The sequence below is a fragment of the Gossypium hirsutum genome, chromosome A11 (genome assembly GCF_007990345.1).
Source record: "Gossypium hirsutum isolate 1008001.06 chromosome A11, Gossypium_hirsutum_v2.1, whole genome shotgun sequence".
In the NCBI taxonomy this organism is placed as follows: Eukaryota; Viridiplantae; Streptophyta; class Magnoliopsida; order Malvales; family Malvaceae; genus Gossypium; species Gossypium hirsutum.
This window is the reverse complement of record NC_053434.1, coordinates 65,486,672-65,510,163: the sequence shown is the minus strand read 5'-3', so window position 1 is coordinate 65,510,163 and position 23,492 is coordinate 65,486,672. Positions and strand designations below refer to the sequence as shown.

Genomic DNA, 23,492 nt, shown 5'->3' with positions numbered 1-23,492 from the left:
AATCTTATATAAACTAAATTGAATAGATTTAAAAATGCAAAGTTTTTAACTTTACAATATACCCTAAAACTGAAAACATGAATGGCTAGACCCAATATTCCTCACTCCTTCATCTCTATTTCAGCAATTAACACTCAGAATTTTATGTAGTGTAGCAACATGTGCAGTAATAAGATAGTAAATTGATTTGGTTTAGGCAAATATTATTTTTTTTGTTGATTAAATTATTTAATCTGAAAACAATTTAATAATAGAAACATATTTTGAAAAGGAAGTAGTAAAACTAGTGATATATTATTGATAAATACACATAATTGAAATTTTTCATCAATTTCTTTTTAGTATTTATGCTTTTTTTTTTCTATTAGTTAATAGCACGAGGAAATACTTATTTATTACATATATTTTATAATAGTTAGACATAAAATAAAGAATATTTAGTATAAATTTAAACTTGAAATTAAAAAGATGAGTAAAAACTCTTGTAAAAAAAATGAAACCTTTTCGAAGTAAACGAAATTTTTTCTTTCTCTTTACTAAAAATAAATCATAGGATAGTGATTGAATATTACTAATTAAATTATTTATTGTTAATTCATATGCTAAAACATATGTAAAAATATTACTTTTACCAAAAGTAGCATTAATATTTTATTCATGATTATGTTATCGCATATATATTGGAATAATTTTTAGGCTTAATGGTGTAAAAAATTTTCAAACTTTTTCAAAAACTGCAATTAAGCCCTAACTTTCTTTTTGCACTCAATTGGGAACTTTAACTTTCAAGATGCATCAAAAAGTCCCTCAAACTTTTTCAAAAAAAGCAATTAAGCCCTTATTTTTTTTTCCACTCAATTGGGTACTTGAACTTAGAGGTGTGCATGGGCTGGGCTACTTGGCCCAGCCCGAAGGCTCCCCCAAAAAATGGGAGGGTTCGGGTAAAAATATAGGCCCGAAATATAGGTTTGGGTAAAAAAACGAGGCCTGTTTAGAAAATGGGCCGACTGGGTAAATTTTTTTAGCCCAGGCCCAGCCCGAATTATATACTAAATATAAATATATTTTTTATTTTTAATCATATTTACATTTTATTTTCAATTTTAATGCAATCACTTTTTATTATATTTTCAATTTGTGTATTGTTTTAAGAATTGTTTTAGTATCATTTTTATTTGTTTCTTGTTTTAATATTTGTTTTGAATCTATTTGATTTATTATATTTTAAATTTTTTTTATTTAATGAAATAAGCTAAAAAAATTTAATATGGGTCGGGCCGGGCCGAGCTCGGGCTTAACAATTTTATTTCAGGTCGGGCTTGGACAAAATTTTAGGCCCATATTTCGGGCCGGGTGCGCACCTCTACTTGAACTGCTAAAATACATCAAAAAGTCCTCAAATTTTTTTTTTAAAAAAGAAGCAATTAAGCCCCTACTTTTTTTTTCCACTTAATTAGATACTTGTACTATCAAACTCCATCAAAAAGGCTAGGGATGGATCTAGGGGGCTGGCAGGAGCCCCGACCCCCTAAAATGGAAATTTTTTCATTTAGACCTTTTATAATTTATAGAATTTTAAATTAGTAATAGTAAAATTACACTTTGCCCCCCAAATGATAAAATTTTGATTTAATCCTCTAAAAATTATAAAGATATAGGTTATTAAAATGGTGAAATTGCATTTTTACTATCATAAAAATATATAATTTAATTCCACCCCAAAATTTTTTTTGACTTCACCCCTACCCTCCCAAGTCGTGTTTCTGGATTTGCCATTGAAAAAGACCCTTTGACCAATATGACAAAATTATAAAATGTTTCTTTTGGTACGGTGATTTTTATATTTTTTTTACGAATTTAATATTTCTTTATATTTTTTATAATTTTCTTACGACTTTATAAAATTTTATAAAATTTTATATTTTTATATATTTGATAATTTTTTTATATTTTTTTACTATTTTTATTTTTTTTCTAATTTTAATTTTAAATATTTTTATATTTTTATTAAAATTTAATAATTTTTATAACTTTTATTTGATTTCTTTTTTATCTTTTTTTGCCACGTCACGTTGTGGTTATGACATGTGATGGCTTTAACTGAAAAAAGTTAGAGGTGATTAACTTAACGGTTAAAGGGCCTTTTTCAGTGGCGGATCTAGAAATACGACTTAAGGGGCAGGAGCGAAGTTAGAAATTTTGGGGAGAGAAATCAAATTATATATTTTTATGATAGTAAAAATATAATTTCGCCATTTTAATAGCTTCTAGAGAATTAAATCAAACTTTTATCATTTTTGGGAGGCCAAGGTGCAATTTTACCATTATTAATTTAAAATTTTATAAATTATAAAGGGCCTAAATGAAATTTTTTCTATTTTAGGGGGCGTAGCCCCTGTCAGCCCCTTAGATTTGCCCCTAGCCTTTTTGATATATTTTGATAGTTCAAGTACCCAATTGAGTGCAAAAAAAGAGCAGGGGCTTAATTGCTATTTTTAAAAAAGTTTGAGGGTATTTTTTTATGCATTTTGAAGTTCAAATACCCAATTGAGTAAAAAAACAATAACTTAATTATTTTATAAAATAATACCCAATTAATATATATATATAACTACATTGTATTCCTGTGCAATGCATGGTTGATGGTTTGTACCAATTAAAATAATATTTTATAAAATAATGAAAAATAGTTATAAGTTTGTAAAAACAAAGAATTATCATTTTAAAAGGAAAATTATTCGGTAAACTATCAATTAGAGTTTTTAAACTTCATAAGAGTTAGGGATTAACAAGTATCCTATAAAAATATAGTAAAATATTAAAAAAATAGACACGTATCAATTTTTGAATGTTGCTTATGGAATAAAAAAAAATACATTGTCAATGTATCGAATACTAATCTTTTTAAAAATAATAATGTATTGCAAATATTTTAAAAAATTGTTTTTAATATAAAAAATAATATTTTATAAAATAGTAAAAAAAATTATTAATTTATAAAAATAAAAATTATCAATTTCAGTGACAATGTATTAATGTTTTTATTGAATAATAATTAAAATTAATCAATACAATGATTTTAAAACTTTGATTGAAATTTATGCTAAAGGTATTTTTTTATAGATTATTTTCGTTTTATTTTGAATAATAATTTGGATATTAGGCCATTAATGCTTTTTTTAGATAGCCATTAATGTTAAATTTATAAAATTTTGAATATATATATGTTAATATTTTTACAAAATACTAAAAAATCAAATATTGCAAAAAATTGCAAAATTTTTTAAAAAGGAAAATTTAAAAAAAAAAAACTTTTAATTTCTTTATGTTTTACAATTTGATTCCTTTTTAACTATTTTGGTATAACATGTTTTTAATAATTTCATAAAAATAGTCCCAAGAGTGCTTTGCTTAGAGTCCTAAAAAAAGCAGTAACTGCTGTGGCTTGGGATGGAGGAAAGCGATGGTGACGATCGAGGGAGGAAGGATGAGATTTCTCTTCTCACAGAAGAACTCATTCAGCTATCAGTCAAAGGTTCGCTGGTGGTACCAAGCGCAAAACCTACTCTGTAATGTACTATTTGGACAAAGAAATTCTATAACCCAGAAAGTTTTAAGGCACAGATGAAAAGTATATGGAAGACAAAGAAGAAGTTTGAAATACAAATGGTGGGGTCGAATTTATTTTTGATAGTGTTCGATTTGAAAGAAGATCCTTGGCTCTTCCGGAAGAGTGTTAATTTGTTTGATAGATTAACCCAACCGGTTGAGAGAAGTCAAATTCGGCTAACACTATCACCGTTCTGGATAAAAATCGATTCATGTTTACCAAAGTTTGATAAGAAAGATCTATTGCATGCTATTGGTGTCACGTTTGGGGGGGTTATTAGATCTGAAATTAATGGAGATTCATGTCGGCTTAGGGTCAATTTGGATGTGCAAAAACTGCTTCGACGAGGTATTTTTGTCTCTATTGATAATGTTAATAAATCGTGGGTATCTTTTAAGTATGATAGGTTACTGATGTTTTGTTTTGGATGTGGAAAAATGGGGCATGGCTTTCAAGACTGTCGTCAGATACTTCCTGCAGAAAAAAGTAAAATTAGTGAGAATCCACCATATACGTTGGCGTTAAAAGTAGAATCAAAATTAATTGGTAAGGAAAGTGTGAAATTTAATGGTTTTTCAAAAAAAGTGGGGGTTCAATGTTCTTATTTAGGAAGTACAGATTTGTTGGTAAATTTTACAAAAGTACTGGTAGGGGGAATAACGAGACTAGGGGGTTACAGGAGAATACGGGGCTGACGGGAGGGGAGGGTGTGATTGAGGAACAAGAAAGGGGACCTATAATAAAGGAAGATGAGAATATGAATGATAGCATGAAACAGCAGATCAATAATATAAACATTGGGAAAAAAAGAGACGGAAGAGAATTGAGCCAGTGGTCATGATGAGACAAGACAAATCTAAAAATAGCACGAGGAAGAGGAAGTCCTCGGATGCAGAAATTGATTGTTGTGGCACAAAGGTTGTATATGAAGATGGGAATAAACGTTTGAAACAGGAAGGATTAGAGGATCGTGAAAATAGTTGGATAGATACGATGAAAGAGAGTTCAGAGGTACTAGATGATTCAACAATTTTGAGATCGGCGGCTGCCAAGAGGCATGCCGACCGGACAAAATGAAAATTATAAGTTGGAACATCCGTGGGTTGGGGAGTCCACAGGCTATAAGAAGGCTGCAATATTGTCTAAAATAGCATAATCCCCATATGGTCTTCTTAATAGAGACAAACATTGACAAGCAGCGTATGGAGAAAGTTAGGAGTTGTGGTTTTTTGAATAGAATTGATATTGAAGCGGAGGGCTCTCGCAGGAAGGTGTGCCTTGTATTGAAAGGAGATACTGAAGTATGCCTAAGAAGTTACTCTAGGAGTCACATTGATGTAACAGTCAAAGAAATACAGGATAGTGAAAAGTGGAGATTCATTGGGTTCTATGGTTCACCATACAGTACTCAAAAGAATTCTTCGTGGAATTTGTTAAGGAAGCTAGGACAAGATCAGAATCTTCCATGGGTTGTAAATGGTGATTTTAATGAGATCATGTATTCTCATGAAAAAAGTAGGGGTTTACCAAGAGAGGAGAGAAGAATGGAGGTCTTTCAAGAAGTTTTAGAAGAATGCTAACTAGAAGATTTGGGATATTCTGGGGTCTGGTTTACTTGGGAAAGGGGAAATTTGCGAGAGACAAATATTAGGGAGAGACTTGATAGGGGGTTGTGAATGCTAAATGGAGGCTTCTTTTTCTAACAAGTAACATTCAACATCTACCCCATTCCATGTCTGATCATTGTTCACTCATTCTAAACACAAAAAATTATAATGCTTATGTGGGAAGTCCAACTTTTAAGTTTGAGGCATGGTGGATCATGGAAGAGACGCTTGAGAAAGATGTTGAAGTATCATGGGAATCAACAACAGGATCATTAGAGGAGAAAATCGAAAGATTACAAGCAGATTTAAAAGTATGGACGAGAGTAATTAAGAAAGGGCGAGAGGGACTTAAGCAAAAGCTCATGAAGGAATTGAAGATGCTACTGGTGAAGGAGAGGACTGATGAAACAATGGAAAGAATTGTTGATACTAAGATTCATTTGAATATGGAAATAGATAAAGATGAAGCTTACTGGGAGCAAAGGGCAAGGGTAAATTGGTTGAAAGCATGGGACAAGAATACAAATTTTTTTCATAGATTTGCCTCTTTTCAAAAACGCATCAATACCATATCTAAGCTGGAATTAGATGGTGGAGGAGAGGCTACTGAAGTAAGAGAGATCAATGAAGTTGCTACTTTATTTTTTCAGAAGCTGTTTACATCTATTGGAGTTGGGGATCTTTCTTACCTTCTATCGGATATTGAAAATAAAATTTCTCGGGATAATAATTCTATTTTATTATCAACTTTTATAGAAGAAGAAGTGTTTACAACTTGAAAGGAATGGGACCTACTAAAGCACCGGGATCTGATGGATTTCCAGCACTTTTCTTTCAGAGATATTGGCAAATTGTAGGTGAAGATGTGTCAAATTTTTGTTTGGGAATTTTAAATAATGATCATAGTTTCGACTCTTTCAATCAAACGGATATTGTGTTGATCCCAAAAACCTCTAATCCAACAAGGCTAGCTAACTTTAGACCGATTAGTTTATGTTCAGTTCTCTATAAGGTTGTGACGAAGACAATTGCAAATCGGCTTCAAGTAGTTATTGGAAAATGCATTGATGTGGCCCAAAGTACTTTTATTCCGGGAAGATTAATTTCTGATAATGTGCTTTTAGCATATGAAATTCTACATACTTTTCGACAAAAGTGTATAAGGAAAAAAGGATACATGGCTGTGAAGCTGGATATGAGCAAAACTTATGATAGGGTCGAATGGGGTTTTCTTAAGGAAGTTATGCTACGCATGGGTTTTGCAAAAGAATGGGCGGAGCTAATTATGAAATGCATTACCACAACTTATGCAGTTAATGCAAATAGAGGGAGGGGAAGACTTTTTCAACTGACTAGGGGTTTGCGACAGGGCAATCCTTTTTAAGTCATTTTCTTTTCCTATTTTGTAGTGAGGGACTATCATCTTTGATGCGATTGGCAATAAAAGAAGGGCTACTAATAGGAGAAAAAGCTAGTAGAAGAGGCCCAAAAATCTCACATTTACTCTTTGCAGATGATTGTATTTTATTCGGCGAAGCATCAAGAAGGGGAGCAATGGTGTTAAAAGGAATTTTGAAGGAGTATGAAAAGTGTTAAGACCAATGTGTTAATTTTGATAAATCGACAATCTTCTACAGCTTGAACACTATAGAAGAACAGAAGATAGTAGTCTCGAAAGTATTATGGGTTCGAAGCTCAACAAATTTGAAAAAGTATTTAAGTCTTCCTAATGTGGTCGGCAAACGGAAGAATAAGTCTTTTCAGCATCTCAAAAAGAAGGTTTATACTCGAATTGAAGGGTGAAGTACCAGATTATTATCACAAGGAGGTAAGGAAGTCTTTATAAAGTCAATGATTCAAGCTACTCCAACCTATGCTATGTATTGTTGCCTTTTACCAAATTCTTTTTGTGGGGAACTTTTTGGTGGCAAAAGGGATATGGAAAATGAAGGATTCATTGGTGTCAGTGGAAGTATATGTGCCGGTCTAAGGACGAGGGTGGTTTGGGCTTTAGGAGCATGGCTCAATTTAATGTCGCTCTTCTAGCTAAGCAAGGGTGGCGAATTTTGTTGAATATTGGCAATATCCCACATTAGGAAAAGATAGAAATGGAGGGGGTTTGGTTTGTTATATATAGAACCCCTCCCCCTTTGGTTGTATCATCCCAAAATCTTCTCCTTTGTAATATTTCTAGAGGAAATATTAATTTGGTAGTGTCCGAGGACGTAAGCTAAATTGGCCGAACCTCGTTAAAACTCTGGTATTTTATTTCTTATTTGTTTGCTTTTATTTAATAGCTTTATGTTGGTTATATTTATTTAGTTATTATTGCTATAAATATCTAAGTGAGTTCTGTCTAGTTGTTGGGTTTTAAGCGGGACCATTGTGACCCCTCCAATTTAACTGGGAATTTTCTTAGTATAATTGTTGGCATAATAATTATCTAAATATTTCTGATAATATTGTTATTAATATTATCGTCGCTTCCGCAACAATTGGTATCCGAGCCAAGGTTTTGTAGTATGCTCTGTGTTTGCAGCTTAGTCTGATCTTACACATCAGAAACATTTCCTAAAGCTTGTGGGTATTCTGCATTTGGTGGCTATTAAGTAGAAGCTATGGCAAAAATGACAGAAGAAAAACCATCGATATCAACAACTTCCACTTCGTACATTTTGCCGAGGATTGGAACTGCAAATACGAGATTTGTAGTGGAAATTTTTGATGGAACAGGTCATTTCGGCATGTGGCAAAGTGAGCTTCTAGATGCCCTCTTTCAACAGGGTCTAGATATTGCCATTGAGGAAGAAAAACCAGAAGGGGTTGATGATAAAGAATGGAAGACCATCAACCGATTGGCATGTGGTACAATTCGATCATGTCTTTCCAGAGAGCAGAAGTATACATTCAGTAAAGAGACTTCTGCAAGTAAATTGTGGAAAGCATTGGAGGAGAAATTTCTGAAGAAGAACAGTCAAAATAAGTTACATATGAAGAAAAGACTGTTTCGTTTCAGTTATGTTCCTGGTACCACGATGAACGAGCACATTACCAATTTTAATCAGCTGGTGGCTGATTTGTTGAATTTGGATGTGACTTTTGAAGACGAAGACTTGGCGTTAATGTTGTTGGGATCGCTTCCTGAGGAGTTTGAGTACCTTGAAACTACTCTACTTCATGGAAAATCGGAAGTAACTTTCAATGAAGTAACTGCTGCATTGTATAGCTATGAACTACGCCGAAAGGATAAGTTGAAAGGTTCAGGTGAAGCAGCAGTGGAAGCATTGGTAACAAGAGGTCGTCAGCAAAGTCAGTCTAAGGGGAAGAGAAGAAAGTCCAAAGGTCGAGCTGTTGCCAAAGATGAATGTTCTTTTTGCAAAGAAAAAGGACATTGGAAGAAAGATTGTCCAAAATTGAAGAAAAAAGGGAAGACTCCGCAAGATGCAAATGTTGCAGAATGCAATAGTGAAGCAGAGTCAGACTTTTCTCTTAGTATGACATCTTCAACATTATATGCAGATGAGTGGATCATGGATTCTGGTTGTTCCTATCATATGTGTCCCATTCGGGAATGGTTCTTTGAATTTCAAAAACTAGATGAAGGGGTTGTTTACATGGGTAATGATAACACATGTAAAATAGCCGGGATAGGTTCAATTAAACTGAGGAGTCATGATGGATCTACTAGAATTTTGCGGGATGTACGATATGTCCCAAAGTTGAAGAAGAATCTCATCTCTTTGGGGTCGTTAGAATCTAAAGGCCTAGTTGTGACAATACGAGATGGAGTTCTTAAAGCAACTTCAGGAGCATTGGTGATGTTGAAAGGCATAAGAAAGAACAATCTGTATTACTACCAAGGTAGTACAGTGGTCGGGACAACAGCAGCAGCAATTACGAGTACCAAGAAGGACGCTGAGGCAACACAGCTGTGGCATATGCGTTTGGGCCATGCTGGTGAAAAATCCTTGCAAACTCTAGCCAAGCAAGGATTATTGAAAGGTACAAAGACTTGCAAACTTGAATTTTGCGAGCATTGTGTTCTGGGAAAACAACGAAGGGTGAAATTTGGCACTGGGATTCACAATACTAAAGGTATTCTGGATTATGTGCATTCTGATGTATGGGGACCGTCCAAGACTCCATCACTTGGAGGAAGACGTTATTTTGTCACCTTTATTGATGATTTTTCCAGACGAGTTTGGGTGTTTCCTATGAAGAACAAAGATGAGGTGCTTAAAGTTTTCCTTAAGTGGAAAACTAAAGTTGAAAATCAGACAGGAAGGAAGATTAAGGTTCTCCGATCAGACAACGGTGGAGAATATAAAAGCGATCCTTTCCTGAAGATATGCCAAGATTGTGGCATAGTAAGGCACTTCACCGTAGGTGGAACACCGCAACAGAATGGGGTGGCAGAGCGTATGAATCGAACGCTTGTGGAGAAAGTTCGATGTATGTTATCTAATGCTGGATTAGATAGAAAGTTTTGGACTGAGGCTGTGACGTACGCTCAACATCTCATCAATCATTTGCCATCATCTGCTATAAATGGCAAGACTCCTTTGGAGAAATGGTATGGAAAACCTGCTACTGATTATGACACCTTGCGCATTTTTGGTTCTATTGCATATTATCATGTGAAAGAATCAAAGTTAGATCCAAGAGCAAAGAAGGCTCTATTCATGGGCTTCAATGCTGGTGTTAAGGGATATCGTTTGTGGTGTCTAGAGGCAAAGAAGACGATAATCAGTAGGGATGTTACCTTTCATGAATCTGCCATGTTGAATAAGGTAAATCCAGAAGGAGTGAGTAGTACTTCGCAGCAGGTGGAGTGTACTCCGCAGCAGGTGGAGTTTGAGCAGAGTGTGGTAATTCCAGCAGAAGGTACCACTAGTGATTCTTCATTGGCAGATGCAGAGTCAGATGAGGAAGAGGTTTCTACCCAAGAACCTCAACAGCAATCAGAGCCAATTGCAGTCAGAAGGCAGAGACGAGAAATTCAAAAACCTGCTCGTTTCACTGACATGGTAGCTTATGCACTTCCAGTTGTTGATAATATTCCATCCACTTACACCGAAGCCATTCAGAGTTTAGAGAATAATAGATGGTTAGGTGCAATGGAAGAGGAAATGCAATCTCTAGAGAAAAACAAGACGTGGAAGCTGGCACAACTACCAAAAGGGAAGAAGGCGATTGGTTGCAAATTTGAAGACACTATTGAAGTTTGTGTTATGAGAAGATGTTCGAAGATGTGGAATATCGCCAAGGTGGAGATTTGTTGAATATTGGCAATATCCCACATTAGGAAAAGATAGAAATGGAGGGGGTTTGGTTTGTTATATATAGAACCCCTCCCCCTTTGGTTGTATCATCCCAAAATCTTCTCCTTTGTAATATTTCTAGAGGAAATATTAATTTGGTAGTGTCCGAGGACGTAAGCTAAATTGGCCGAACCTCGTTAAAACTCTGGTATTTTATTTCTTATTTGTTTGCTTTTATTTAATAGCTTTATGTTGGTTATATTTATTTAGTTATTATTGCTATAAATATCTAAGTGAGTTCTGTCTAGTTGTTGGGTTTTAAGCGGGACCATTGTGACCCCTCCAATTTAACTGAGAATTTTCTTAGTATAATTGTTGGCATAATAATTATCTAAATATTTCTGATAATATTGTTATTAATATTATCGTCGCTTCCGCAACAAATTTTAAATAATTCAAATTCTCTAGTTGCGAAAGTTTTAAAAGCCAAATATTTTCCGAATGTGAGTTTTTTAAATTCGCAGCTGGGGAACAATAGTTCGTATACATGGAAGAGTATTTGGGCTACAAGAGGCATTTTAGAAGAAGGATTATGCTGTAAGGTGGGTAGGGGTACGGACATTTCCGCTCTTAATGATTTTTGGATTCCAGGTGGAAAAAAAAATACCAGATTGTCGTCTTTAATTAATAATTTGAACGATTTTAAAGTTGTTGAGTTAATTGAACCAAGTAGCAGAATATGGAAGAAAGAGCTGATAGAGTCTACCTTTCCTGAGGAAGTAGCCGAGAAGATTCTCCGTATCCCATTGGCAGAGGATCCCCACGATGATTTTCGGGTTTAGAGTGGTGAGGCGTCGGGCGAATACATAGTAAGCAGCACCTATAAACTATTACAAAGCATCGAAGGAGATCTTACAGCTCACGCTTTACAAGCCGACTATAAGGAATTCTATAAAAAAAAACTATGGATATTCAATCTACCTTCTAAAGTAAAAATTACAGTCTGGAAAATATCGTGGAACTATCTACCTACACGAGTTAACATGTTACAGAGAAAGTTAACAAACACATCTATATGCCCTCGGTGTGGAAGTGGATCAGAGAATATGGACCATCTTTTTCGTGCTTGCCCTATTTCAATTTCAGTTTGGAGAGAGCTATCAGGCCAGTTTTATATACAAGATACCCATTTGGGGTTTATACAGTGGCTAACTTGGGTCTTTTCGCAAAGTTCGCTATCTTATTATAGACTTTTTTGCCGTGTATTATGGCCCATTTAGGGAGACGGGAACACTAGAGTTCATAAGAAGGCTAGCAAATCTGGAAAAGAAATAGTAAGTTTTGTTAACAGTAATATAGCAGAAATAGACGAGAATGATAAAAGAAACCCAAAAAACTCTTTTGATACTTGTAAATGAAGGTGGCCACCTGAAAAGGTTGTGAAGATTAATTTTGATGCAGCATATAAAGCAAGAACTTGTCAATCAGCAGCAGGAGTTGTGGCAAGAAATAGCGAAGGAGATGTTTTCTTATCATGTTCGGTGATCCAGCAACGGGTTGCTTCTGCCTTCGCTGCTGAGGCACTTGCGTACCGGGTAGCGACCCAGATAGGTATTGACATGCAATGGGAAAAAATAATTATCGAGGGAGATTCCTTGTCAATAATAAAAAAGTGCAGAGAGAAAAGACCAGATAAGTCCTTGGTAGGTGCTTATATTCATGATATTTGTCAGCTTTTGTTAAAGTTTAAGGAGTGTAGGTTTGAATACATCCCACGATTAGCAAACAGTTTAGCGTATTCTTTAGCAAATGAAACGCTGAAGAATAAGACTGAAGTTTACCTTGTAGGAAGCGTTCCAAATTTGGCAGAAAAGCAAGCGGATAGGGATAGGGCGAGAGAACCAGATTGAAAATGGTAGGAAGTAAGTGAAAGAGGGGAGTTTTGAAGCGGGATACCCATAGATTTGATGGCAAACGCTCCTCTTGGGAATATGGAAGAGTCTTGAGGAAGAAATGTCAGATGAGGGAAAAAGACGGCAATCGTTCATTTCTGATTGGGCAAGAAAAAGGCTAATTAATACGCTTCTAGATAGATTTAATTGTTTTTCTATTTTTCTGATTTTTTCACAGGTTAGAATCTTATTTTTGGGCCTTTTTTTGGTTTTGCACTTAGGATTGGTTTCTGTTTTCATGTTACTATTTGTTTTTGGGTCAAGTTTTATAGTTGGGCTCTTTTATTTTTTTATGCTTTGTACTTGTTAAATTTCTTCAATAAAGCCCAATCTGAATTTTTGTTTAAAAAAAAACTATTTTGGTGTAAGTTTTCACCTCGCAAGTCACCCTAATAATACTAATATAGCACTACTATTTTCCAATTATACGATTATATTCTTTATAAATAAATAAATAAAAAAAGAGAAATTTTTGCTTCCAAGGGAGGCAAGGTAAAAAAGAAATTAAGACATAATAGTCAAGATATGGTAAAATTGTGCAAGTAAAGCTTGTTATTAAATATGGTATTAAACCGTACTTTAGTAAATATATGATTAAATATAACTGACTGGGGAATGAATAATTAAGTACATAATAAATTTGTTACATGATTATATTGGTGTTAATCGTATTTATGAATTATAATCGATTCAATTGTACAGAAAATTTCAATCAATTGAATTCCAGTAAACTTCTAGAAAAAAGTTTACAACTTTTTGTGAAATTGTTTGCAATTTGATGAAACATTTTATTTATGATTTTTTTTGGTAATAAGATATAAATGTCATCAACTACGAGTTAACAGTAGGATCAGGGTTGGATAACCAAAAACATTTGTCAAGTCGTATCTGATCATCAACCGATGGAGGAGCCACATGAAACATTCTCGCTCCAATAGGAAAATCTTTCTTCAAATCAGCTAAAGTATCAACAGTAGAGTTCACCTCTAGAGGTACTTACTTTATGAGCACTCTCCACTTGCGTTTGCATAGTTCTTGAATACGCAAAATCAAATCTCTATTTGAATGTCCTCTATAATCTCCATGAATATCTTTGATAGCTAAAAAACAATTTGTCTCAATAATAATACCTATTTATCCTTCTAAGCTAATTAGAGGCCATCATAAATAGCCTAAAACTCAACTTGTAGTACACTACATCTTCCAATATTTATTCCTAGTCCCCACATCCATCTACCATGCTCATCACACGCCACTGCAGCCGACGAAACAAGACCCGAATTCGGATTACAAGAACGGTTTATTTATTTTAAAGAACCCAATAGGCAGTGGAACCCATATTTGGTGTAACACCCCGTACCTGAGACCGTTGCCGGAGTCGAACACGAGGTGCTAACGGACTTAATTACTTACTTAAACAGCTCATACAATTTTTTTTAAATTTCCAGACGAGCTGGCTAACTGCATCACGGTCACTCTAAAAATCATATCTCGAGTTCCAAAACTCGAAATCCAATTTCGTCAATTTTTCCAGAAACTAGACTCATACATATATTTACTAATTTTTTTGTAGAATTTTTGGTCGGGCCAATTAGTACAGTTTATTAGTTAAAGTCTCCCCTGTTTCAGGGTTTGACTACTCTGACCTTCATGCATTACGGTTTAGATATCTCCCTGTACAGAGCTTCAATACTTATGCCGTTTGTTTCTAATGAAACTAGACTCAAAAAGGAATCTTTACATATATGGTGAATTTCCAAAGTCAGAACAGGGGATCCAGAAATCGCCCTGGCCCTGTTTCACGAAAACTTAAACATCTCATAAAATACGGCTCATATGGTCGTTTCGTTTCTTTCATATGAAAATAGACTCATCAAGATTCAATTAAATAATTTATTCATTATTTAATTCCATTTCTACTATTTTTAGTGACTTTTCAAATTCACATCACTGCTGCTGTCAGCATCTATTTTAAGGTAAATTTTACCAATTTCATAGTTTTCCATGAATCAACTAATAATTTGACATACATTATTTCCAAGTATAATCACGATTAGCCATGACGTACGTAGCACCAATAGGACCATGATTGGCCATTCCAATGGCTAATTATTACCAACATTTCCACACCACTTAATAACCATATATACAAAATGATCATAATGTTATACTCAAAATATACAAGCCATTTTCGCATGGCTATACGAATATACATTACCAAAAGATACTTAATTAACAACAAGGATCAGCCCTATACATGCCATTATCAAGTTCAACTGAAGAGTACCAAAAAGTGGCTTAGATAGTGTGGATGACTTCAACTTTGACACGTCCGAGTCCGATAGCTGACGAACAAAATCTATAATACAGAGAATTTAAGCAACAGAGTAAGCATTTCGATGCTTAGTAAGCTTATAAGTAATGAAATCATTTGAAACTAAAACACAAAAGAAATAGCATTCATAAGGATAAATAAATGTCTATGCACATGATCACATATTCATTTTAATTTACACTTCTGTCAATAGGTTTACCCATTCGAAGTCCAACTTAACTAAATTTCATTTGAATCAAATTCATGTAACTTGAGTGAGTTATAGACTTCATATAACCTTAGAGAATGGCCGGGAGAGCATTATTCGATCACATAATCACAACTTATACTGTACACAATTTTTTTTCAATGTATATAGGATCCATACCTGGTCATATTAGGGACTATGAGCACATTAATCGGAATTATTACGACAGAATCGCACCTTTCCAAACATAACTACTTTCGGAACTTGGCTCGGATGTAACAACCAGCACGAATGCCTTCGGGACTTAACCCGGTTATAATAACCCGCACGAATGCCTTCGGGACTTACCCGGTTATAATAACCCGCACGAATGCCTTTGGGACTTAACCCGGTTATAATAACCCGCACGAATGCCTTCGGGACTTAACCCGGTTATAATAACTAGCACAATTGCCTTCGGATCTTAGTCCGGATATAGTGACTAGCACAAATGCCTTCGGATATTAGTCCGGATATCATCCGAATAATCATGCACATATATCAATATATCATAACACATCTGTATTTCATTTTCATTACTAGAACTCAAGCACAAGACACTTATCAACCATTCCCATTTTCGGCTCAATAGCCACGTACAAAGAGCATGATTTCGATTTGCTTTATAACATGATCTCTATACACATTCGGCTACCAGTCATAAGTATAAACTAATTACCTCGATACATAATTCAAGTAGAATCATTATATCACCGTTTATTTGTTATGCTTATATGTCGTGATTTAATCAAATCATAAACTAAGTTCCATTACTCAAAGACTTACCTCGGATGTTGTCGAACGATTTCAACGGCTATTCGATCACTTTTTCCTTTCCCCTATCCAACTTTGATCCTCTAAGCTCTTGAGCTAAATAAGTATAAATAGAGATGTTTAATATTTTGATCAATAGTGTTTACTTATTATTCACATTCGGTAATCAAATATCCATCTCATTTTAATATATTATCATTACCACAATTAGTCTTAAACCTACCGATTTCATAACTAATATATGTTCATACACAAATGTTACTTTCACCAAATGCTCATGTAATTAAAGTAATAACTTATCAATCGGCTATCAAAACCAAATGTCATTATATTACTAGATATACATGCACCCACATACATAAGCTCAATAATCATAATATAACATCATGTAATTATATTATTTATGTGGCCGAATATACTTGGTCATACATACTCATAAAAAAAATCAAATTCCAAATTTTTATTTCATTTGCTCACTAAACCGAATACACTTACCATGTTCACAAACACTCTTCAACGATTTCTTTTCTTTAGTCAAACACATAATTTTCCATCTTAAAATTTATTTTCCTACTAATTTAACTTACTCCGAGGTTGAATGCTACTTTAGCATTAAGCTTATATTCTCTTCGTTATTAAGTAATTGTTCATAGCTCAACTAGCATCCATTTTCGATTTAACACAAAAATTCATAACCGAATGTTGTTTATCTTAAGCTATCATTATATTATCAAAATTGAATTAATTAAACTCATATAAGCACTATCAAAACCAAAATCTATGTCTAGCATTACTCAAGGTTTATACTAAAAAAAAATCAATTACAAAGCCGAATTTGTTCAAGTAACTCAACAAATCCACATTCATCTATTTCATGTACAAATACTAACACTTAAGTATTAACTAGTTCAACTTCAAATAACCACAAAAAAAAACAACAATCTAACCCCTTAATTTCTACTATGGCCGAAAGCTTAAGACATTACCCAACTCAAAATTTTGTCATGGTTTAAGCAAAGAACTTAAGAACTAACTCAAAATATACTAAAATTTCAAGAATTAGCATGAACTACTCACCTTATTTTGAGTTCAAGATCACCGAATGGTTATTCTTTTCTTTCTTTAGAATCGGCTAGGAAGAAACATGGATGAAGACTTTGTTTCTTTCACCCATTTCCTTCCTTTAATTATTATTTTACTATATTTTAAAGTCATTTAATTATAGCTAATGCTAAAATAAAATTCATATATTATATACCAACTAACAACATGGCCGGCCACTAACAATAAAATGGGTAATTTGACATGAAAGTACAATTATTTTCTAACATGCATTAATAGGCCACTTTAACATTTGTCTAGCACATTTCTGAATTTTCTCACACAAGTCCTATTTAATAAATTTCGCACAATATATACATAATTCAAGCATGAATTTTTCACACATGCATATTCATATATAATGAGCATCAAACATGACTGTAAATTATTTTTATGACTTGGTTTCGTGGTCCCGAAACCACTTTCCGACTAGGGTCAATTTAGGGCTGTCACAACTCTCCCCACTTAAGAAATTTTCGTCCCCGAAAATCTTATCGGTAAGTAGGTTTGGGTATCGTTCTTTCATAGAGTTCTCGGTTTCCCAAGTAGCTTCTTCGATCCCGTGTTTGAGCCATAACACCTTTACTAACGGAACCCTTTTGTTTCGCAACTCTTTCACTTCACGAGCTAGGATACGAATCGGTTCTTCTTCATAACTCATATCAGATTGAATTTCAACCTCTGAGGGATTAATTATGTGCGAAGGATCAGATCTGTAACGTCGAAGCATCGAAACATGAAAAACGTTGTGAATGTTTTTGAGTTCAGGGGGTAAAATCAATCTATATGCAACTGGACCAATTCGTTCGGATATTTCATACGGCCCAATGAACCTCGGACTCAATTTGCCCTTACGGCCAAATCTGAGTATCTTTTTCCAAGGTGAAACTTTAAGAAACACTTTGTCTCCTACCTAATACTCAATGTCTTTTCGTTTCAAATCCGCGTACGACTTCTGACGATCTGAAGCTGCCTTCAGACTTTCACGGATTATTTTTACTTTCTGTTCAGTATCTTTAATCAAATCAACTCCGAAAATTTTACTTTCATTGAGTTTGGTCCAAAATAACGGTGTACGGCATTTACGACCGTACAAAGCCTCGTAAGGTGCCATCTTAATGCTTGATTGAAAACTATTGTTGTAAGCAAATTCAATCAAGGGTAAATACCGTTCCCACGAACCACTAAACTCAAGAATGCAACATCTCATCATATCCTCGAGTATCTGAATTATCCGCTCAGATTGACCATCGGCCTGGGGATGAAAAGCGGTGCTGAAATGCAATTTGGTACCTAAAGCTTCTTGAAATTTCTTCCAAAATCGCGATGTGAATCTCGGATCTCTATCTGACACAATAGAAACGGGTACTCCATGTAACCTTACAATCTGAGATACATACATTTCAGCTAGCTTGTCAAGGGAGTAATCCATACGTACAGGGATAAAATGAGCCGACTTTGTCAGTCTATCAACAACAACCCAGATCGTATCCTTTTTACTTGATGACAATGGCAATCCAGAAACAAAATCCATCGTGACTCGATCCCACTTCCATTCGGGTACCATGATCGGCTGAAGTAATCCTGAAGGCACTTGGTGTTCCGCTTTCACTTGTTGACATATTAAACACTTCAAAACAAAGTCAGAAATGTCTTGTTTCATACCAGGCCACCAAAACTGACGTTTCAAATCATTGTACATTTTCGTACTCCTCGGGTGAATTGACATACGGCTACCATGTGCTTCGTTCAGAATCATCGAAATAAGTTCTGAATTTCTTGGAACACACAATTGACTTCTGAACCTCAAACCATCGTCATCATCTATTTGAAACTCTGACTCCATATTCGAAATACATTCAGCCCGTTTTGCAACCAATTCATCATTGACTTTCTGAGCTTCACGAATTTGATGAATCAACAATGGTTTAGCCTTTAATTCTGCTACTAACACATTATCGGATAGAACAGACAAGTGTACATTCATCGCTCGTACAGTAAACAGTGATTTACGACTTAAAGCATCCGCAACCACATTAGCCTTTCCCGAGTGATAGTTAATGACAAGCTCATAATATTTTAACAACTCAAGCCAACGTCTTTGTTGCAGATTCAAATCTCTTTGAGTCATCAAATATTTGAGACTTTTATGATCCGAAAATACATGGCACTTCTCACCAAATAAGTAATGTCGCCATATTTTCAAAGCGAATACGATGGCAGCTAATTCGAGATCATGGGTTGGATAATTTTTCTCATGTGGCTTCAATTGCCTTGACGCATAAGCTACAACTCGACCTTCTTGCATCAATACACAACCCAACCCAAGTAAGGATGCATCACTGTAAATGACAAACTCTTTGCCTGATTCAGGCTGCATTAGTACTGGAGCTTCAGTCAAATAAGTTTTTAGTTGATCGAAACTTTTCTGACATTTTTCTGTCCATTCAAACTTAACATCTTTCTGAAGCAGTTTCGTCATTGGTGTGGCTATCATCGAGAAATCCTTTACAAACCGTCTGTAGTAACCGGCAAGTCCCAAAAAGCTCCGAACCTCAGTAATATTTCTCGGAGGCTTCCAGTTAAGTACGGCTGAAATTTTGCTCGGATCAACTCGAATACCCGATGCAGATACCACATAACCCAAAAAGCTAACCTCTCTTAACCAGAACTCACACTTACTGAACTTAGCATATAACTGCTTATCCCGTAAAATCTGTAACACTAATCCCAGGTGTTCAGCATGATCGGTTTCATTTCTCGAATAGACCAAAATATCATCGATAAACACAACTACAAACCGATCCAAAAACGGTCTGAAGATCCGATTCATCAAATCCATAAATACCGCAGGGGCATTAGTGAGCCCAAACGGCATCATTAAGAACTCGTAGTGGCCGTATCTCGTTCTGAAAGCAGTTTTGGGTATATCCGAATCTCGAATTCACAACTGATAATAACCCGATCTCAAATCTATCTTTGAAAATACAGAGGCTCCCTTCAGTTGATCGAACAAATCATCAATACGAAGTAACGGATATTTATTCCTTATTGTCATTTTATTCAGCTGACGATAGTCAATGCACAGTCTCATGGTTCCGTCCTTCTTTTTCACAAATAATACTGGTGCACCCCAAGGTGAAAAACTCGGTCGAGCAAAACCTCTATCCGTCAACTCTTGCAACTGAGTTTTCAATTCTTTCAATTCCGTTGGTGCCATACGATACGGAGCTATCGAAATCGGTATAGTCCCAGGTACAAGTTCAATGCCAAACTCTACCTCCCGAACAGGTGGTAACCCTAGTAATTCTTCGGGAAAAACATCTGAATATTCACAAACCACTGGTACCGATTCAAGTTTCTTTTCTGATTCTTTATTATGAAGTACGTATGCAAGATACGCTTCATACCCCTTTCTCACATATTTTTGAGCCAACATCGAGGATATTATTGCTGGTAATCCGTCCCAATTAGTAGACTCAACTCGGATTATCTCATTATTTGTACATCTCAAATTGATGGTCTTACTTTTGCAATTTACAATTGCATCATGTACGGTCAACCAATCCATCCCGAGGATAACATCAAATTCCTCAAACGGTAAAAGCATCAAATCGGCCGGAAAACAGGAACCTCGAATTACTAGGGGACATTTCTTACACACCTTATCAACAAGCACATAATGACCCAAGGGATTCGACACTCTAATAACGAACTCAGTAGACTCAACAGGTAAAGTCTTACTAGATGCTAAAGTCTCACATATATAAGAATGAGTAGAACCAGGGTCAATCAAAGTAATCACATCAGTATCAAAGAGAGTGAATGTACCGGCAATAACATCAGGCGAAGAAGCATCCTCGCGTGCACGTATAGCATAAGCTCTAGCAGGAGCACGAGCCTCATATCTGGTGGTAACATCTCTAGATCCTCTCTGACCGCCACTAGCATTCCCCGCATTTTTAGATGGTCTACCTCGAGTAGTAGTAGCACCCGGTTTCCCACTCTGATTTACATTCTGTTCAGACAGTCTTGGGCAATCCTTGATAAAGTGGTCAGCTGATCCGCACTTATAACAGGAGCGGTCATGGAATTTACAGCTCCCCGAATGCCATTTACCGCAATACTGGCACTCTGTCCTGTCCCGACGATCATTTCCAACACTGGCAACCGAAGTGACTCGCGTACTCACAGGGGGCCGATCACGATCTCGTCTGGAAAAGCCCAAAGTGTCTTTAGATCGGCCTGGATCACTTTTAAATTTCTTCGATGATTGTTGAAAGGGCTTTCCCGAAGACCTCTTACGAAATTCTCTTGCTTCCACGTTAGCTTTTATTTTCTCCTTATTGAGCTCTTCGGCTTTGCAAGCTCGTTCGACAAGTACTACAAATTCTCTAATTTCAAGAATGCCAACATACAGTTTTATATCTTCGTTCAACCCATCCTCGAAGCGTTTACACATGATAGCCTCGGACGAAACACATTCCCGAGCGTATCTACTAAGTCTGAAAAACTTTCGCTCATAATCAGTAACTGACATAGAACCCTGTTTAAGCTCAAGAAATTCTTTCCGTTTCTGATCGGTGAATCTTTGACTGATATATTTCTTGCGGAACTCGGTTTGAAAGAATTCCCAAGTAACCCATTCTCTCGGCACGACGGAAACCAATGTATTCCACCAATAGTAGGCAGAATCACGTAACAGAGATATAGCACATTTTAAACATTCATCAGGTGTGCACGATAATTCATCAAACACACGAACGGTATTATCAAGCCAAAACTCAGCCTGCTCAGCATCATCACTATCAGTAGCCTTGAACTCAGTAGCCCCATGCTTCCAAATCCTATCAACCGGGGGCTTGTTCAACCTCGACGGGTCAACTCCAGGAGATATTACAGGTGCAGGGTTTGTATTAGTCGGGGGTGGGGGTTGTGGAACAGCCGTATTAGTTCGAATATACTGATTGAACCAATCATTCATCACGCTATAAAAAGCCTGTCTAGCTTCATCATTCTGATTACTAGCAATAGGTTGAGAGTCCACCGGCGCTGTCCCTTGCGCGGGAGCAGGCGCTACACTCTCAACATCATCAGCTACCGCTCGGTTGGGATCAGGATCCATTACTATAAGTAAATACATTTAACTGTCAGAAATCACCACACTATCAAATAAACACCTAATGGCATGTATAGCTAGACCCGAACGTATTACGGTAGTCTGAGAATCGACTAAACCGTAGCTATGATACCAATTAAATGTATCACCCCGTACCCGAGACCGTTGCCGGAGTCGAACACGAGGTGCTAACGGACTTAATTACTTACTTAAACAGCTCATACAATTTTTTTTAAATTTCCAGACGAGCTGGCTAACTGCATCACGGTCACTCTAAAAATCATATCTCGAGTTCCAAAACTCGAAATCCAATTCCGTAAATTTTTCCTGAAACTATACTCATACATATATTTATTAATTTTTTTGTAGAATTTTTGGTCAAGCCAATTAGTACAGTTTATTAGTTAAAGTATCCCCTGTTTCAGGGTTTGACTACTCTGACCTTCATCCATTACGGTTTAGATATCTCCCTGTACAGAGCTTCAATACTTATGCCGTTTGTTTTTAATGAAACTAGACTCAAAACGAAATCTTTACATATAAATAATGACTTCTAATTATATCTGGTTAATTTATGGTGAATTTCCAAAGTCAGAACAGGGGATCCAGAAATTGCCCTGGCCCTGTTTCACGAAAACTTAAACATCTCATAAAATACGGCTCATATGGTCGTTTCGTTTATTTCATATGAAAATAGACTTAGCAATATTCAATTGAATAATTTATTCATTATTTAATTACATTTCTACTATTTTTAGTGATTTTTCAAATTCACATCACTGCTGCTGTAAGCATCTATTTTAAGGTAAATTTTACATATTTCATAGTTTTCCATGAATCAACTAATAATTTGACATACATTATTTCCAAGTATAATCACGATTAGCCATGACGTACGTAGCACCAATAGGACCATGATTGGCCATTCCAATGGCTAATTATTACCAACATTTCCACACCACTTAATAACCATATATACAAAATGATCATAATGTTATACTCAAAATATACAAGCCATTTTCGCATGGCTATACGAATATACATTACCAAAAGATACTTAATTAACAACAAGGATCAGCCCTATACATGCCATTATCAAGTTCAACTGAAGAGTACCAAAAAGTGGCTTAGATAGTGTGGATGACTTCGACTTTGACACGTCCGAGTCCGATAGCTGACGAACAAAATCTATAATACAGAGAATTTAAGCAACAGAGTAAGCATTTCGATGCTTAGTAAGCTTATAAGTAATGAAATCATTTGAAACTAAAACACAAAAGAAATAACATTCATAAGGATAAATAAATGTCTATGCACACGATCACATATTCATTTTAATTTACACTTCTGTCAATAGGTTTACCCATTCGAAGTCCAACTTAACTAAATTTCATTTGAATCAAATTCATGTAACTCGAGTGAGTTATAGACTTCATATAACCTTAGGGAATGGCCGGGAGAGCATTATTCGATCACATAATCACAACTTATGATGTACACAATTTTT

The 23,492-nt window shown here is 35.4% G+C and overlaps 1 long non-coding RNA gene across 2 annotated transcripts; it reads right to left on the bottom strand.

The window, feature by feature from the left end:
- Positions 1 to 3,593: 3,593 nt before the first annotated feature.
- LOC107900409 (uncharacterized) lies at positions 3,594 to 12,792 on the bottom strand. 2 transcript variants are annotated; one of them, XR_005905109.1, is made up of 3 exons: positions 11,907 to 12,770; positions 11,245 to 11,798; positions 3,594 to 4,084 (listed from the first exon to the last, which is right to left on the bottom strand). It is a non-coding gene; the product is annotated as an uncharacterized lncRNA (long non-coding RNA). The 2 variants fall into 2 exon arrangements; XR_001684931.2 differs by lacking the exon at positions 3,594 to 4,084 and having other exon boundaries at positions 11,132 to 11,798; positions 11,907 to 12,792.
- Positions 12,793 to 23,492: the final 10,700 nt, after the last annotated feature.